Below are 18,959 nucleotides of genomic sequence, written 5' to 3' on the forward strand. Positions count from 1 at the left end.
AGATCTAGCATGTACCCAAAAATCAAATCCAACAACAATCTGAATAGTTCCAGATAAATTCAAGAAGTTGACAATACATGCTAAAACGTCGATAGTTCCTGATTTGCGCAGTTTCGTCGAGCAAATTCATATCTCGATGTAGGAACATCAAAATCATGAGCCTCTAAATTCTCCGGAAACTAGACTTACTAATCTAATATGTATCTAAAAATAAAATTTGGAAACCCTCTGGATCATCCCAGATAAATTCGGGAAATCCACTTAGATTTGTTTTTTATTCCAACTTGAAAACTTGACGGATTTGAAGGATTGAATTTGAAGGCTTGCTGGATTCTAAGACTTCAACTTGTAGATATGATGAATTTAAAACTTTAGCTTGAAGACTAACATGTTTGAAGGCTTCTCCTTGCAGTTGCGATGGCTTTGGACCTCAACTCAAAGAGTTGCCGGATTTGAGGCCTTCAATTTAGAGACCAATGATTTTGCAGACTTTAACTCCTTGATTTAACCACTTACTAAGAGATTACAGTCATTCCATTGGAGAAACCCATTTGTCATGGAGGTTTGCCTTCGTTGGACTACTGATATTTAGTGAGAGTCCAAATTGAAAAAGAAGGATACTTGTATGTACGATCTCCATGCGCCTGGTCAGCCTAACTTCATTTTGAACAACGCATAGGGGGGTGCGTCTTTTTTTTTTTTACTCATGCGACTGAACTTAGAATAAAACTCTAAGCACCTACGTACCTCGGTGAAGAGGATCAAGTCATACCGTAGTTCAGAAAAAATGAGTTTTTTTTTTTTTTTTCTATTTTATTTTTGTGTCCCAACTTTTGCGGGGTTTTCAACCTAGAGGACATTTTTTTTTGTGTCCTAACTTTTGCCTAGGCCGCCTTTTGCGAGATTTTCAACCTAGCGGACATTTTCTTGGGCCGTGCACAACTTATACTCTTGCGGGCCAGGAGTTGCATGCAGTTTATGCTCGTGCCTTAAGGAGCGTCATCTTGCTTCAAGGATAGTACTTTTTCAAGAACTTCGAGTTGATAGGACCGATCCTCAAGCCATCCGCATCAACAAGTTTGTAAGCGCCACTTGAATATGCTTCTTGTATGACATATGGTCCATCCCATTTTGAGGTGAATTTTCCCCCAGACTTATGGGAAACGATGACGGGTCTTCTTACTGCAAGGACTTGATCTCCCACTTGGAAGGACCTTAAGCGAACCTTTTTGTTGAAGGCACGAGATAGACGGGCTTGATAACATTCAAGATTTTGTTGAGCCTCCAGCCTTTTCTCATCAAGTTCTTCTAACTCTGCAAGACGCAATCGAGCATTTTCCTCTTCGGTGAGCCCTTCTTGAATAGCAAGTCGTAAAGAAGGTATTTGGCGCTCAAGTGGTAGGACTGCTTCAACTCCATAAGCAAGCGAGTACGGGGTTGCTTGCGTTGGTGTGCGGTAAGTTGTCCTATATGCCCACAAGGCTTCTTCCATTCGTTCATGCCAATCCCTTTTGGACTTGGAGACAACCTTCTTCAACAAGTTACACAAAGTCTTATTGAACGCTTCAGCTAGACCGTTGGCGGCGGCATGATACATAGAAGATTTACGCTGCTTGAAGCCGAAGAGATCACAAATTTTGTTCATCAATTTGTTATCAAATGGCTTGCCATTGTCCGTTATTATGTAACGAGGAATGCCGAAGCGGTAGATGATGTTTACTCGGATGAAGTTCGCAACATTCTCCTTCTTCACTTCTTTAAGAGCGACAGCTTCGGCCCATTTTGAGAAGTAATCAGTTGCAGCCAAGATGTACAAGTGTCCACCAGAAGATTTCGGTAACGGACCAACGACATCCAACCCCCAAGCGTCAAATGGCCAAGATGCGACGGTCGGGTGTAATGCTTCGGGCGCCTGATGTATAAAATTCGCATGAAACTGACAAGCCTTGCATCTTCGAGCATAGTCCAAGCAATCTTTCACCATCGTTGGCCAATAATATCCCATCCTTTTTATATGGAAGTGGAGCTTTGGTCCAGATTGATGTGATCCACATACTCCTGAATGTGCTTCTTGCAAAGCTTCGACTGCTTCATCCTCCCCCAAACATCGCAAGAGTATCCCCTCAAAAGATCTTCTATATAAGGTATCCTTGTAGTAAAGGAATCGAGGTGCACGACGACGAATCTCAGTTCTTCTTCTTGAGTCTTCTGGCAGTATCCCATAACTTAAGTAGTCAATGATGTGTTGTCGCCAGTCTTCCTTTGAAGCTTCAGAAACAGCTACGAGATGCTCAAGCTCACTTTCCGCGCCTTCATCCTCATTTGACGGAGGTACTACCCATTTTTGACAGATAGTCACTTGTGTTTGATCTGGCAGAGTAAGCGCTGAAGCTAGAGCAGCTAAAGCATCGAATTTCTTATTTTCTCTCCTAGGAACATGCTGAAGAGTCACATCACCAAGCCATCCTATCAATTTCTGAGCATAACCATGATAGGGGAGTAATTCAGGCTTCTTGACTTCGTAGCTTCCCAAGAGTTGATTGATCACCAACTGAGAGTCACCAAAGACTTGTAACTGCAACTGCTTCATGTCGACGGTCATTTCAAGTCCAAGTATTAGTGCTTGATATTCAGCGACATTGTTGGAGCAACGTTGTGTCAAAGTAAAGGAGTATGGTAGAACTTCTCCCTGTGGAGTAACAAACACCACACCAGCACTAGCTCCATCACTTTGTGCAGCACCATCAAAGTACATTTTCCACGGAGGTTGAATTTCAACGACCATTGCATCTTCGTCGGGAAGTTCATCGGTTAGCTCCCAGTCATTAGGTATCGGGTGATCTGCTAGGAAGTCTGCCAATGCCTGTCCTTTTACAGCCTTTTGAGGGATGTATGTAATTTCAAATTGTTTGAAAATGGAGATACCACCTTGCTAGTCGATCACTGAGGACTGGTTTTGACATCACAAACTTGATGGGATTTGCTCTGGAAATGAGGTTAACACTATGAGCTTGAAAGTAGTGGTTCAGCTTTTGAATCGAGACGACTAGTGCCAAACACAACTTTTCAATTGGCGTGTAATTCAGCTCATTAGGTGTCATCATTCTGCTCAAGTACTAAAGAGAATTTTCTTTCCCTTCGCTATTCTCTTGGGACAACAACGCTCCAACTGACCTTTCTTGTGCTGAAATGTACAGTATCAATGGTTTTCCAGGTACAGGGGCAACTAGAACTGGAGGCTTCATTAAATATGACTTGATATTCTCAAAGACATTAGTACATGCTTCGTCCCACTTAAAAGGGGCGCCCTTCTTCATGAGACGACTTAATGGTTGGAACCTCCCAGCTATATTCGAAATGAATCTCCTAATATAAGCTAGCTTCCCTTGCAGACTTTTTAACTCATGAATATTTCGAGGCTCGGGCATTTTCAAAATCGCATCAACTTTGGCTTGATCAATTTCGATTCCTCGATGTCGAACAATGAAACCAAGGAATTTTCCAGAAGTAACTCCAAAGGAACATTTCAATGGATTCATTCAAAGTTGATATCTCCGAAGTCGCTCGAACACCATTCTCAGGTCTTGCAAGTGGTCGCTCCTCTTTCTTGATTTTACCACCAAGTCATCCACATAACATTCAACATTTTTGTGGAGCAAATCATCAAAGATATTCTGCATAGCCCTTTGATATGTGGCACTAGCATTTTTCAAACCAAAAGGCATCACTTTGTAACAATAAATACCCTTGGGTGTACGAAATGCAGTAAGCTCTTCATCTTTTGGTGCCATGCGAATTTGGTTATAGTCGGATGAACCATCCATGAAAGACATCACCTAGTAACCAGTGGTAGCATCAATCATCAATTCTGGGATGGGAAGCGGGAAATCATCTTTAGGGCATGCGTTGTTAAGATCCCCGAAGTCAACACAAACTCGAATTTGGCCAGTCTTCTTTTTTCACGGGGACGATACTTGAAATCCATGTAGGATATTTAACTTCACGAATAAAGCCAGCTTCAATGAGTTTGTTGACTTCATTTTCGATTGAAGGAACCAAATCTGGTCTAAAATACCTTTGGGCCTGCTTAATAGGACGGGCACCATTCTTGACCGCCAGATGATGGATTGCTACTTTGGGATCTAATCCAGGCATCTCTTTATAACTCCAAGAAAAAACACCCCTATATTCTTTGAGTATTTCCATGTAAGTGTCTTCTTCATCACCTGTTAGAAAAGCACTTAGGTAGGTGGGCCCTGGGTCTTCATCAGTACCAAGATTAACTTCTTTCAAAGAGTCTAATGTGGTCTTCACCCCTTCTTCAAGTTCTGGAGGAGCATCTTGATCCTCTCGAGGATCGCCATTATTGAAAGATATGTGGTAACACGAGGAGATGACCTCCAACTTCTCGGAAACCTCTATCTGAAATGAAGTATCTTGATCACTTTGTGCAGTAATATGATATGAAGAACCTACACTTTCCTCATCTTCGTCTCGCTCCTTGGTATACACTACAGTGTGAGAATTTTCTTTTAGCACTTTTCCACAAGCTTTGTTTGTCGTCTCATTCTAGAAGGAATCAAACTCTGTATATCCCTCTGGGTTCCAGGCAAAGCAAGCGCTTTCACGTTTTGATAATCTCTGTGGAACTTGTTCTTCCTTTTCTTCTTCAGTTTTAACGGCCCTAATCTCTCAAATACAGAAGCTTTTGTGGCTGACTTTCCAAGACGATCAAACACTAAAGGCCTTTTGTTGAAAACAATAGACTCATCTTCCACAGTGATGTAGTTGATACTTGCCCTTCTTATGGATATGCGAACTGGCGGAGGTTGTTTGTATCCCAAACCTTTACGTGATTGCATCATGCTAGCTCCTGATGGAAGTTTCCCTAACTTTGATGGCTCGTTGGGGTTGTACCCAGCTTTGACAAGTAACTTGTAAGCATTTGGATCAAAGCCTTCATTTGTACGTTTTGTAGGGAGTGCCATATTTTGTGGCGGATTCTGAGCCACGAAGTCTCCAAGTAACTTTGAGGATAAATTTATCGCATCAATTCGTCTGATGGGAAGAGTTAGTCCCCCTAGCATATTTTCTTGAGCTTCAGATGGTTGACCTTCCTTTTTCTTCAACTTTGGAACATAGCAGAGCACGGGAGTTGTCTTCTTCTTCTTCAAAGACACGGTTTTCCCTTTATTGGGACTGGAGTGCGACACCTCAGCACCAACTTCAACTTTTCCAATAGTCTCATCAGCTTTTTCAGTTGCGATCTTATCACTCTTGGTCGTTGCGATGTCATCGACTTTTACTTTTTTCGCATCGACGAAGTGTGACTCTGCTTCAGTAAATGGCTTATCATCAACAACTATCTTCTTTTCGACATTGCCTTCGAGATACTTCAAACACTGATAGTAGGAGGATGAGACAACTTTGTTCTCGTGTATCCATGGCCTACCAAGCAACATATTATACGAATTGTTTGCGTCGATGACATGCATCCAAGCACTTGATCGCAAATCTTCGATGGTGATATCTACTTTGACGACACCTATGGCTCGTTGCCCCTCTTGATTGAATCCTTGTATCATCAAGCGGCTTTTAGAAAGTTCTTCAGTTGTGATGCCAAGTTCCTTCATTGAACAAATAGGAAGAATGTTAACTCCGGATCCATCATCTATCAATATTCTGTTTATCCTCTTCTCGAGGGCATAACCCACCATGTACAATGGACGATTATGTAGTGTTTCACCAAGTAGAAGATCGTCATCTGTGAATGTGATTCTTGTATCACATGTGTGTACCTCTTTCGAAGAAGATTCAACAGGCTTTTCAGATGATGACAGAGACAATATTAGTAGGTTTTCATCATTTGCTTCCTCTTTATCAGTATTGAAGCATGATGCCTCAATGTTGTCTCGAGCAGTCTTATTGTGGAACCAGCTTGGTAGGAATTCCCATAAAGTCACAGGACGTCGTGGTTCTTGGTGGTAGTTCTCCTCCACTTTTGCTTTCCTCGAACGCTCAACTGATTTCTGCTTTGTTGGTCTTCTAACCATCATTTTCCCTGTTGGTTGTTTAGATGATTCTTTTCGTGGACTTGTTTTACAGCGTCTCCGCCTAGTCACCAGAATCCAACCTTTATCATTGGCTTCATCAACTTGGGTTCTATCTTCCTCCAATGGTCCTCCCTCATGTTCTTCAAAGTTGTATATCTGGACCGGATCGAAAGAGCCAAAGGTGATAGAGACTTGATTCGAACTTGCCTTCTCATCATCAAGCAGAATCTTATTTTCATTAGCCAACTACATAACTTTGTCCTTGAAGACAAAGCACTTCTCAAGAGGGTGACCCACAAGTCGATGATACTTGCAATAGTTCGGGTCGTTTGTTCGTCCAGCTTCATTGGGCCGCTTCATCTTTGGTAACTCAATGAGATTCAACTCAAGTAGTTCATCAAAAATTTCAAGGACATCAGAATCCAGGAAGGGGTATTCTCTTTCTTGCATGTCCTTCAAGGTAGACTTTCGGCTTTTGTTGTCTTGGAAGGAAGTTGCTTTCATACTCTACTTCTTGCTCACCTTCGTAGTAAACTTTATAGGTGCGGCGTTGACGTTCATGATTCTTTATTATCACTCTTGGGGACGAACTTGCTCCATTTCTTGGGTTCCTGCTTGTCCTTTCCTTTGCGAGGGTCGTAGACAGGCATTACTTCATTCCCAGTGGAAGACATGCTCAACTCCATGTCATGAGCACGAGTAGCTAGTTCTTCAAAAGACTTTGGCTTAATTCCTTGCAATATGTAGTGAAGCCCCCAATGCATTCCTTGGATACACATCTCTATCGCAGAAGCTTCGCTGAGCCTATCTTTGCAGTTTAGACTCGCATTTCTCCATCGGTTGATGAAATCGATAACTGGTTCGCCTTTCCTCTAGCGAGTGCTTGTAAGATCGACCATGCTCACGGTACGCCTTGTGCTATAAAAGCGTTTGAGGAACTCCTGCTCTAGTTGCTCCCAACTATCGATAGAATTAGGCTCGAGATCAGTGTACCAGTCAAAGGCATTCCCCTTGAGAGAGCGGACAAACTGCTTGACATGATAGTCTCCATAAGTCCCAGCGTTGTTACATGTTTCAACAAAATGTGCAACATGTTGCTTTGGATTTCCCTTGCCTTCAAATTGTTGAAATTTGGGAGGTTGATAATCGGCGGGCATCTTGAAGCTATCAATTCTTGTAGTGTATGGTTTTCGTAAGTAAACGAAGACTTGGCAGCAACTTCGTACTTATCCTTGATAGTACCTTCGATGAACTCCTTTAGTCGGTCAAGCGGAATCATTCCTTCAGAAGAAATAGGAATTTCCTTGGTAGGTGGTACTTGCTTTGCACGAGGTTCAGTCTCTTGTACTTCTAGACCCTTCCCAGGTGCGTGGCTGGATTCTCCTTCCATTAATCCATCCATCTTGTCCATCAACTTCTCAATCCGAGCGTCTTGGTTTTGCACATGCTTGGCCAAGCCATCAATCACCTTTGCCAAATTTGCCAGTGTCTCCTCCATTGACGAAGCGTTGGTTACCATTGCCTGCATGATTGTTGGGGATGTTGGAGAATAGCATGAATTATCGCATAAGTTGATCTTTGACTGGCCTACTTCATGTGGTGTGAGTGGAGAGGATCCGTCACTTGAAGTATCAGCATCTTCCTTCATAGCAGAGTTCTTGGATCCAGAGAGATCAAGTAGGGCTAGAGTCTTCTTAATCTTTTCAGCAACGCTGCTTCCTTCCTCCGATGCATCAGTAGAGGATCTCGCTCCTTTAGGAGATGAAGATCCAAAAACAGGAGTTGTTACGGATGAGACTTGGAGTGCTTGTTGTCCCAACATGCTTGCTTTGCTCCTCGTAACTGGTCCAATGCTACCAAAGGTAATGTCGAGGATGCTTTCCACATCAGCAGAGAACTTGGAGCTAGCAACCATGGAGGAAATTGATTTGGAGTTGATCTTCTCTGAAGTCATCTCGATGTTGTTAAACTTTGATGATTGAAAAGTTGAGATGAGAGGTAGAGATTGTCCCACTGGGCGTGCCAGAATTTGTAGACAATAAAATTCGCGTCGAGAAAATAATAATCGAGACAGGAAAATATCGCAACAATCTTTGTATTTGATTTCAGAATATGAGTGTTACAATCTCTATGATTCCTCTGATTCATCTTTTCAACAATAATTTCAAGGGATTTTGAGCTTATTCTTGAACTTGATGGATTTGATCTTGACTTGTACTTGAATTCAAGGGCTTTTGAGCTTGATCTTGAATCTGGTGGTCTTGATCTTGGACTTGTACTTGGATTCAAGGGCTTGAAGCTTGATCTTGAATCTTCGTCTGGATCTCTAGAACTTCTAGAGAAATACTTGAATGCTTTTAGCTTGTAGAGAAATCCGCAGCGTTTGATCCACGAGCTCTCTCTTGCTTCTTGTTAGAATTTCTGTCCCTTTTTCTGAATTATGAGACCCCTATTTATAGTTGTAGGATGGAGGAATTGTGATAAGGACAGGCTTCTTTCGACCAATCAGATTTAAGCTGAGATGTCGATATTTGAATGGCCGGAACATGTCACTTGTACACGTGGCGCATCTTTATTGGTCTTTGATTTGACTAGGCATGCTGCATCATTTTGGCATGTGGCATGATCCTATTGGATCCTTCGTTTGACTTGGCGTGCCACGTCATTTCACACGTGGCACCAATTTGGGCTTCTTGAATAAGATGACATCTTGGGCTTGACAAAGTGGGTTCATCACATGTAGCCCAATTAAATGGACTAGCCCAATGAAATTGGATCATTACTTAAATCCATATTTATTGACTTAAATAATTAACCCAATTATATTAGCCTACAATTTATTTATTCGGACTAATATATTTTGAATGTAATCCAAATTTCTTATGGATTAAATTTAATAAAATTTCGTTATCCACACAGCGCACAAAAGCAATTTTTGGTATCAAATTTAAATGTAACCTAGATAACACATAATTACATATTTTAATCAAATATAAGATCGATATGTATCTCTTGAAGCGTGACCATGACAACTAATCGAGACTTGAAGTATGAGTAAGAACCATCCACGCGATCATTCTCCAGTTCCACGATCTTCTGTTGTGCAAGACATTACCCGAAATGTGCGGATTTTGTGTGGGCGAATTTCTCCATGAAATCGTGTGACTTTTGGTGTGAGAAAAATATGTCCCTCAATTATGGCATAAGACCTCGTATATACTCAAATGTTTTAGGGTTAAAATCTTTTCTAAAACCTGCTAGGTCTCATTTTTCACCAAGAAATTGGATTCCATTTAATTCCTGCTTATTGGCGCATACAACAGAGACCACAAAATTAACTAATGAGGCTTCCTATTATGGAAATAATTTATTTTGGGTCTGAATTATTGCTGCCATAATAAATTACAAATTATTTCACTAACAATTTGTAATTGCACTCTTCAGTTGAATTTTGGTTTTTATTTAACTCTCTGTGCTAAGATTACAGATATCAATCGATTAAGTTAAATTACTGACAATTTAAATTATTATTTAATAAACTCCTTTAGACTTTTGCTTAACTTATTTCATGTGTCAGATAGAAATTTCGTTGTCCGGGTTACACATGAAAATTTATTAGATTTCATAAAGGGGTATCATTGATGTGTCGTGGAATTATGACATATTTGATGCTTTTTAACGGCGATTATTACTTGTTTTTAAGTAAGTTTATGTTGTTTTGATGTGTTTTTGTCATGTCTCAGGTGTTTACTGTCAAAATGGCAAAAGACGGGAAAGTTACGTGAAAATAGCTAAAAGTGAGAAAAAAGAGAAGTTCGACTGAAGGAACAGATTCACGGCACAAAAGACGGACACTACAAGAAAAAGTCTTATCTGCTACCAATATTTAGCGATGAACTAAAAATATGGTCCATAAAAGTACATATATAACGACAAATTTAAAATCTGGTCCTAAATTCTACATTTTATAGTGAAAGGTAGTAGATCTGGTCCCAAAATAAATTAGTATCTGGTTTTGTAATGACCAGTTTGGTCGTTATAGACCTGTTTGGTCGTTATAATGCTTTTGACCCATTTACCCTGTTGATCCTTCCTCGAGTCCTATTATTATGATTTTGACCAGTGGGGATGGGTGGCACGGTTCCCGTGGTAATCGGGCGAGATCTATGATGACTTATGTGTAATAGATACTTAAAGTGAAAAACCTTTAATCAATAATTGACTTTTGAGTAAACGTGCAGTGAAAAACCTTTAACCAATAATTGAATTTTAAGTAAACGTGCCCGTAATAAAATTTCGACAGTTTCATTAGGTTCGGAATGTGATTTATGACTTAGTGGAGTCATTGGTTTGGTTTGGGTGTGATTTGAGTCATTGGTGGAGATACTAGTTAAGTTAAAGGGTTAGAGCTGACTACGGTCAACATCGAGTCATGATAACCCCGTTACGATGTTTTGAAAGTTCCAACAAGTTTGTATGATGATATTGGACTTGTCCGCAAGTTTTGGTGGGATTCCACCGACTTTTGGATGGATGTGCATTGTGTCACGCTCGTATTCGATGTTTTTGCCGTAGTTTCTTTGGCCATATAGGGTACCATATTGATCAAATGACCTTTGTTTTGTGTTTTTATTGAACCATTAGATCTGTATCGTAATTATGAAGCCATAACAAAAAGAATCGTCACATTTCGCCTTCGTATGAGGAAGTTATGGTCATTTTAGTGCGAACAACTGTTGCTATACTTGGTGTGTCCACTGGGGCGGACTTTTGGGAGCGGGAGCGGATCCTCTGGGGAGGAAATTGGTCCGCTGGAGCAAAAATTGGTCTGCCGGGGAGGAAATTGGTCCGCCGGAGGGGAAATCGTATTAAAAATCATACTGCGTCCATTTATCATTATGAGCATATCTTGAGTTCTAGAGCTCCGTTTGTCTCGTCTCAACTAGGAGGTAAGTATATAATCTTTATTTTGATGTTTCCTCAAGTTTATTTTTGTTGATTATCGATTTTATCCGAGTTTGATTGGGAAAAATTGGGGGTTTGAACCCAAAAGTTGAAAAGTGGTAAATCATGGTTTTGAAGATCAAGATGATAGCTTTTTGAATGGTTTTTTTGGAGCTAGACTAATTAATCTATGGATAAACTAATTTTGAAATAAATTTCCAGTTTTGCCCTTGCAGTCTTGGGGTTACTTTTTTGGGTTCGTTTTGGGGTCGAATAAAAGTATAGCAATATGGGTATCGTTGGACTCATTTAGAATCGTAGGGTACTATTTTGACTATATTGAACCTTGTTTTTTTTCAATTGAAATAACAGTTTTGCCCTTGTGGCTCGGGTTAGCTATTTTCGGTGCATTTTTGGGTTTTGGGTAAAACTATGGTAATATGGGTATCCTTAGATTTGTATTCTAACATAGAATTCATATTTTATAGAAGTTAATCGTTCCGAGGCTCTCTAACGAGGTAAGGCAAGGCTCAATATGATTAGTTCGTGGCACCTGTTCGGCATCGAGGTAGGTTACGACTTACCTTCTGGTTAGACTTCGGTTAGCGAAGCATATGTAAAGTTAGTGATTGTCGGAGAAAGCATGTTAAGAGTTCGGGTATGAAGTTGGGATAGATTACTTAGATTTGGTATTGTTGATTGATTGGTAGGCTTGTTTCCTCTTTGTGACTTATTGCCTTGTTGCCATGTTTGTGATATTGGACTTGGACTTAGTTGTCATATTGTGATTTTGATACAGTTGTCTCTCATTTATCTTGACATTATCTTGGATAGAAGAAAGGACTTGACTTGATATTGATATTGTGATATATGTCCATGTGTGGCACGATTCAGAATTGATTATGATTTACCCTTGAGAGATTGATATCATGCATATTAGGCATACACATTCTATATGACTTATTGATATGAACTGCGATTTGATATTAATAAGGATAAGAGTGAAAGTGACACATCCGAGGCTTCTTATTATGGTGTTTGCTACACCCATATTTCATATGGCCTTTCTTGCATATGTTATTTGGTGTTACCTATGTTGTTCGAAGGGAAATTATTCCGGATATGGCATTGCACAGATTTGGGAATGAGATTGTATTGGTAGTTGATTTATAGACGTGGTTGTGTTTATTCACCCTCATGATTATTGTTGAGTTGACATTCATGCATGGCACTCATCCTCATTTTACATGATACATTGATATGAGCTGTAACTTGGTACTGATGATGATGAGAAAGATGAGTGTCCGATGCCCAAGGACTTTGTCGGGACTGTGAGAGTGTCTAATGCTCGAGGTCTTTGCCGAGATCGTGAGAGTGATACATGGACTTTTCGGGTCCCCCATGGGTCATGACTATTCCGTCCTTAGCATGTGTGTATGGAGACTTACATTTGGCTAGTGCATATCGTTGTATTGCATCGCACATGCATTCATATTACACCCATTCACATATCTGATTCCGGTCGTTTTATCTATTGTATTGCATGGTGTGTTTCAATCGTGATTCTTCAGTTGTTGATTCATTTGAGATGCTGTGTGCTTGCTAATCACTTACTTAGACACTTGATGGATTCGAGGACTAGAGGTTCCGCCTAGGCTATGATTGTAGACTACTGAGATCTAGTGTGGTTGACATTACTGCAAGTCTTACGTGGATGTGCTTAGTGATTACTTCATTCTCACACTTCATGGATTCCGACGTGATACTTCTGTACTTGAGTTGTTCTTTGACTGTGTTGTTTTTGTACTAGATTGCGAGCATGTCTATTCTTCAGTTTCTTTCTTTATATATATTAGCTAACTGTTGTCAGCCTATGATATCTACCAGTACATAGTGTTTGTTCTGATACCACTCTTGCTACATCCTTTTCGGGGTGTAGATTTGTTCCAGGTACAGAAGCGAGATTCGATTAGCCTTCAAGGATCTAATGGAGTTCATCTAGACTTTTTTGTTTAATTCTCATTCTAAACAGAAGTTGTGTTCAGGTTGTGGTTGTAACTGTTATTCAAGTCGTATACATAGAAGCTCTTGTACTATTCAGACCAGATTCCTTGGGTAGTTGTTGTAATCCGTATTACTAATTACTTATGATTTTAGATTTCTATTGCTCTTATTTATTATTTATGTTGTTTGATGAGTCTTTAAGGGGCGGGTCGCCTACCAGGTGGGAAAAAGGTATGTGCCCACACGATCAATGATTTGGGTCGTGACAAGTTGGTATCAGAGCCCTAGGTTACCCGCTTTATAAGTACAAGAACATGTCTAGTAGAGTCTTGCGGATCGGTACGATGAGCTCCGTACCTATCTGCGAGAGGTTATAGGACATTTAGGAAACTTCAAACTCTTTCATTCCTTCGTGCTACCTCATTTGAATTAGTATCTAATTTCTAGCTATAGGTCAAGATGAACCCATTTCGATATTTTGAAAGTTCCAATAAGTTCGTATGATGATTTTGGACTTGTCCGCAAGTTTTGGTGGGATTCCGCCGACTTTTAGATGGATGTGGATTGTGTCGCGCTCTTATTCGATGTTTTTGCTGTAGTTTCTTTGGCCATAAAGGGTACAATATTTATCAACTGATCTTTGTTTTGTGTTTTGATTGAACTATTAGATCCGTATCGTAATTACGAAGCCATTGCAAAAAGAATCGTCGCATTTCGCCTTCGTATGAAGAAGTTATGGTCATTTTAGCGCGGATAATTGTTGCTGTACCTGGTGTGTCCGCTGGGGATGACTTTTGGGCTTGGAAGTGGACTCGCTGGGGCGGAAATTCTTCAGCTGGAGAAAAAATTGGTCCGCCGGAGCGAAAATCGCTGTGTATTAAAAATCAGACTGCGTTCATTTATCATTATGAGCATATCTTGAGTTTTGGCAGCGTTGTTCTCATCTCAACGAGAGGGGGGGGGGGGGGGGGAGGGTAAGTTCTAACCTTAATTTTAATGTTTCCTCAAGTTAATTTTCGTTGGTTATCGATTTTATCCAAGTTAGATTGGGGAAAATTGGGGTTTTGAACCCAAAAGTTGAAAAGTGGTAAATCATGATTTTGAAGATCAAGATGATGGATTTTTGAACGGGGTTTCTGGATCTAGACTAATTAATCTATGGGTAAATTAATTTTGAAATAAATTTCCAGTTTTACCCTTGCAGGCTCGGGGTTACCTTTTTAGGTTCGTTTTGGGATGTCGAATTAAAGTATAGCAATATGGGTATCGGTCGATTTGTTTAGAGTAGTAGGGTACTATTTTGACTATATTGAACCCGATTTTTCATTAAAATTTAAGTTTTGCCCTTGTGGCTCGGGTTTGGCTACTTTGGGTCCAGTTTTGGGTTTTGGATAAAACTATGACAATATAGGTATCCTTAAATTCTTATTCTAAAATAGAATTCATATTTGATAGACGTTAATCGTTCTGTTCTTTGATCTCCAATCCTTACGGAACATTCTTGAACCTTGTTTAACACCTCATTAACAATCTAAGGGATATTATAACTCTTCTCCAAAACATTATTAAGCCATCATTAATTCGATACTTATAGATTCTGCCCGATACACAACATATATCTTGCTTTCCTTAATAATTTTCGTCTCCTACCTCCCATGTCCTTGAAATCTCATTTAGAATCATCAAATGTAATTCCTTAATTATTAAAACATCATATACGTCGTACCCTTCGTTAGTCTACTCACTATACGTTAACGAAAAATTTCCGGGGTGTAACATTATTCCCCCCTTTTAGAACATTCGTCCTTGAATGTTAAGTACTCGGGAATTCTACGAAAATTTCGGCAGTGTTTCCCCTGTAATATGGCACTACTATCCTGTCACAACAACCTATAATAACATTGCCTCATAGGGCTACAACACAATAACAATATAAATTGGCCACACACGACCCATATGCATAAAAGAAAACATTCATACCTCATAATCTTGATGTTTCATGTTGGATCTCTTCTGGGGGTTGGAATAAATACGGGTACTTGGATTTCATACTCTCTTGTGCTTCCCAAGTCATTTCTTCTCGGTTGTTATTTCGCCATAAGACTTTAATTGAGGCCACTTCCTTGTTTCGAAGTTTCCGTACTTGCCTGTCTAATATGGCAATGGGCACTTCTTCATATGCTAGCTTTTCTGTCACTTGAACATCATCTATTGGGACAATTCTCTTAGGATCTCCAACACACTTGCGGAGCATTGAAACATGGAAAACTGGATGGACCAATTCAAGTTCTGGAGGTAAGTCCAATTCATAAGCTACTTTACCCACCTTGCGGATAATCTTATAGGGTCCAATGTATCGAGGACTCAACTTTCCTTTCTTGCCAAACCTCATCACACCTTTCATTGGTGACACCTTTAAGAATACCCAATCATCAACTTGAAATTATAAGTCTCGCCGGCGATTGTCCGCATAAGATTTTTGGCGACTTTGGGCTGTCAATAATTGGTCTCGGATCACCTTGAATTTTTCTACCGCTTGCTGAATCAACTCAGGGCCTATTAGCTGTACTTCTTCTATTTCAAACCATCCAATTGGGGATATGGACTTCCTTCCATATATAGCTTCATACGGAGCCATTTGAATACTTGAATGGTAGCTATTATTGTATGCAAACTCGATTAGAGGTAAGTGGTCATTCCAACTACCACCAAAATCTAGAACGCATGCTCTTAGCATATCCTCCAAGGTCTGAATGGTACGTTCGGCTTGCCCATCAGTCTGCGGATGAAATGCCGTGCTAAGCTTTACTTGGGTACCTAGACCCTCTTGGAAAGATTTCTAGAACTTGGCTATAAATTGCGCTCCTCTATCTGTGATAATGGACGTCGGAATACCATGGAGTCACACAATTTCTTTGAGATACAACCTTGCATAATCTTCAGCCGAGTATGTGGTTTTGACTGGAAGAAAATGAGTTGCTTTCGTCAATCTATCCACAATCACCCATATAGAATCATACATGCCACGGGAACGGGGTAACCCCACAATAAAATCCATGTTGATCACTTCCCATATCCAGGTAGGGATTTCCATTGCTTGCAATAATCCTCCTAGCTTTTGATGTTCGATTTTCACTTGCTGGCAATTTGGACATTGAGCTACAAATTCTGATATGTCTCTCTTCATGCCATCCCACCAATATATCAATTTGAGATCATGATACATCTTTGTGGCACCTGGGTGAATAGATTACCGAGAATAATGAGTTTCGTCTAGAATTCGACGGCGCAATCCTGCAACGTTCGGAGCGCATAGCCTGCCTCGGTATCTAAGAATTCCATCCATAGAAATTTCAAATGGAGACTTTTCTTTTTCATGAAATGTGTCTCTGTAATGGCATAAATGAGGATCTTCATACTGACGCTTTTTCGCTTCCATATTCAGGGGCGAAACTGTGGGATCATTAATACCGATTCCTACACTACCTGAATCAATTAAACGTACTCCAAGATTAGCTAGTTGAATTAATTCTTTCTTTTCCGGAGGGACTTCACATAGGCTGCCCATTGATCGGCGGCTAAGCGCATCAGCTACTACATTTGCCTTTCCGGGGTGGTATAAAATACTCACATTATAATCTTTCAATAATTCTAACCACTGCCTCTACCGCAGATTTAATTTCTTCTGTTTGAAAATGTATTGAAGACTCTTGTGATCTGTATAAATTTCGACATGTACCCCATACAAGTAGTGTCTCCACATCTTTAATGCATGGATAACTGCATCCAATTCGAGATCATGAGTTGGGTAGTTCTTTTCATGTTTCCGCAGCTGCCTTGAAGCATAAGCGATGACTCTACCGTGCTGCATTAACACACATCCTAACCCAATATCGAAAGCATCACAATATACAACATAGCCATTTGGCCCTTCTGGGAGTGTCAAGACTGGGGTTGAGGTTAATCTGTCCTTCAACTCTTGGAAACTGCGTTCACAAGCATCATTCCACTGAAGTTTAACTGACTTTTGGTTAGCTTCGTCAATGGGGCTGAAATAGAGGAAAATCCTTCTACGAACCTTTTATAGTACCCTGCCAATCGCAGAAAACTACGGACCTCTATAGGCATTGTAGGCCTTGGCCAAGTCTTCACAACTTCGATTTTCTGAGTGTCAACTCGAATGCCATCATCTGAAATAACATGACCCAGAAATGTCACAGAATTAAACCAAAACTCGCAGTTTGAAAATTTTGCATACAAATCTCGGGTTCGAAGAATTCCAAGGACAATACGTAAATGATCTACATGTTCTGATTCTGTGCAAGAGTATACCAGAATATCGTCAATAAACACTATTACAAATAAATCCAAGAGAGGCCTAAATACGTTATTCATCAAATTCATGAACACTACTGGAGCATTAGTCAACCCAAACGACATCAAATTCTGAAAGTTGTTTTGGGAATATCTTCTTCTCTAACTCTCACTTGATGATAACCTGACCACAAGTCTATTTTGGAGAACCACTTGGTACCCTGTAGTTGATCAAACAAATCATCAATCCTCGGGAGAGGATATTTGTTCTTTATCGTCACCTTATTCAACTGCCTATAATCGATGCACATTCGCAGGGAACCATCTTTCTTTCTCATGAATAAGACTGGTGCTCCCCACGGTGATGAGCTGGTCTAACAAATCCCTTCTCAAGCAAATCTTTTAACTGTGCCTTTAATTCTTTCAATTCTGCCGGAGCCATTCGGTAGGGAGGAATAGAAATAGGCTTGGTGTCCGGCAACACATCAATGGAAAAATCAATCTCTCTTTTCGGCGGAAGACCTGGAAGTTCATCTGGAAATACATCTGGAAATACATCCGGAAATTCATTCACTATCGGAACGGACTGGAAAGTTGGTGACTTTGCTTCAGTGTCATGAACTCGGACTATGTGATAAATATAGCCCTTAGCTATCATCTTTCTTGCCTTAAGGTAGGAAATAAACCTACCTCTTGGAGATGCTGTATTACCCTTCCATTCAAGCACGGGCTCTCTCGGGAATTGAAATCGAACTACTTTCATTCGGCAATCAACATTAGCATAACATGAGGCCAACCAATCCATACCCATAATCACATTGAAATCTAACATCTCCAACTCGACTAAATCAGCTTTAGTCTGGCGGTCGTATATCACAATTACACAATTTTTATACACTTGTCTAGTTATCACGGGATCACGAACCGGAGTAGATACCTCAAAAGGTTTAATTTGCTCAAGTTTCACCCCAATACGACCAGCAACATACAGAGTAATATAAGATAGGGTAGAACCCGGATTTATCGATGCATACACATCATGGGAAAATATTGATAATGTACCTGTAACCACATCTGGGGAGGACTCAAGATCCTGTCGTCCGGCTAAAGCATACATACGGGGCTGAGTGGCACCTGAAGTAGATGCTCCCCCTCTGCCTCTACCTCGACCTGCTGGAATCTGGGGAGTCTGCCCTACCGGGCGCACTAAAGAAGAACCGGTAGCTGATCCTATGGGCTGAACCCCAACTCTAGCACTCATCGACGGGCAATCTCGTATCATGTGCCCAACCTGGCCACAGGCATAGCAAGCATCTGAACCTTGGCAACACTATCTGGAATGTAGTCTACCACACTGGATGCACCGCGGTACTGGGGGTCTCCTCTGGCCATAATCTCCCCTGGACTGAGAATCTGAGGCCCTCGAACTCTGACCCTGTCCTGAACGAAAGGAGCGATCAAATCTCCTACCGGAAAATTGTGGAGGCGCACTAGTCGCCGATTGGCCCGAATGTCTAGAATATGCCTGCATTGATCCCCCTCTATAATCACTTCCGACCCCCATAGATCTGGCCCTCTTGCTTTGCCTTCTATCAATGTCACGATCACCCCTTTGTGGATGTTGTTGTCCATCTAAATTCTGGG

This window comes from Lycium barbarum, chromosome 3, assembly GCF_019175385.1.
Source record: "Lycium barbarum isolate Lr01 chromosome 3, ASM1917538v2, whole genome shotgun sequence".
In the NCBI taxonomy this organism is placed as follows: Eukaryota; Viridiplantae; Streptophyta; class Magnoliopsida; order Solanales; family Solanaceae; genus Lycium; species Lycium barbarum.